This window comes from Mandrillus leucophaeus, unplaced genomic scaffold, assembly GCF_000951045.1.
Source record: "Mandrillus leucophaeus isolate KB7577 unplaced genomic scaffold, Mleu.le_1.0 Scaffold4, whole genome shotgun sequence".
Lineage (NCBI taxonomy): Eukaryota > Metazoa > Chordata > Mammalia > Primates > Cercopithecidae > Mandrillus > Mandrillus leucophaeus.
In genome coordinates, this window is record NW_012104253.1 from 9,931,489 (window position 1) to 9,932,720 (window position 1,232).

Sequence of the window (1,232 nt, forward strand, 5' to 3'; positions counted from 1 at the left end):
CCCACCACCATCAATCTGGAGCCAAGAAAAGAAATCTATGTAGTCCGTAACCTCCGGAGGAAAAAATTGAGCAGCTCTGATTTACCAAAACAAACAAACAAACAAACAAGAAATGAAACTCTGGGTAACAGTCACAGCATGGGTGTCCTGGTTTAAAATGAAACCTTATGTCTAGGAAGGGTTGGAGAGTAGCGTTGCCGGGCCAGAGTGGGGAGGAGGTACATTGCAGTTGAGAGGGGCAGCCTGGGTCCCTCACTTCCCTCTTCCGCGGGCAGAAGGAGCACTCCTTCCCTCGCTGATGAGGGAGAGGTGAGAGCTAGGGGAGTCCTGGAGCTCCCACAGAGCCCACCGCTCCAAGCTGCTCAGCCCTGCTCCTGAGAAACCTAAGGCGGCAGGCCCACGGGGGAATTAGGCATCGGGCATGCCAGCTCCCCCAGCACTTTCCTGGATCTTCCACAGATGCTCCAGCTGCCCAGCTCCACATGCGAGTTGCCCCTTCCCCCAGGGCAAGCGTTTCTGCTCTGACATTTCTGAGCTGTGCGCCCTAGAGCTGGCCGGGACCAGGCGCTGCTCCTGCTGCGCTGCGCTTCTCCCTGGGCATCTGGAGTGACCAGAGCCGCACGTGATGCACTCAAGGCCAGCCTTGTCTAAGAGGGCACCACTGGTGGGGTCACTTCCAGGTGGCGGTACCGACACCTCCTGCTTCTTCCCCAGACTGTCTTCCCTCTGCACCAACTGGGCAGAGGGAACGCGCCCAGTGCGCTGGTGGGCAGTTTATGAAGGATTGGAGAAGCCCCCGCCCCCAGTGCGAATAAGCGCCTGGGCCAGGGATGAAGACAAGAGCCTGCCGTCTGTATGGTTCCCCAGGCCGTCCTGGGGATGGAAGTGGAGACCAAGGGCCAGCAGGAATGGCTTTCAACTGTCTTCGGTTTACCATTTTATAGACTTAAAGCTAAGGCTTAGAGAGCTTTCCAGCTTGGCTTCCGGCAACAGCCGGCTGCAGGGACTTGTTCTTTCTCTTGGGCTACCTCGGGTATTTGGTGCAAGATCCCTCCAGAGAAAGGTTGTGCATCCTGGCTTTGGGACACAGCACGTGAAAAGTAACAGTGTTTTAGAAGAAGCAGTATGTTTTTTCACAGCTTGCAGATTTGCAAGGTAAAAATGATTCCTGTAGCGGGTAGCAGGCAAAATGATACCTATGAAATATGAGTGACTACCCCATTACTGCCTTT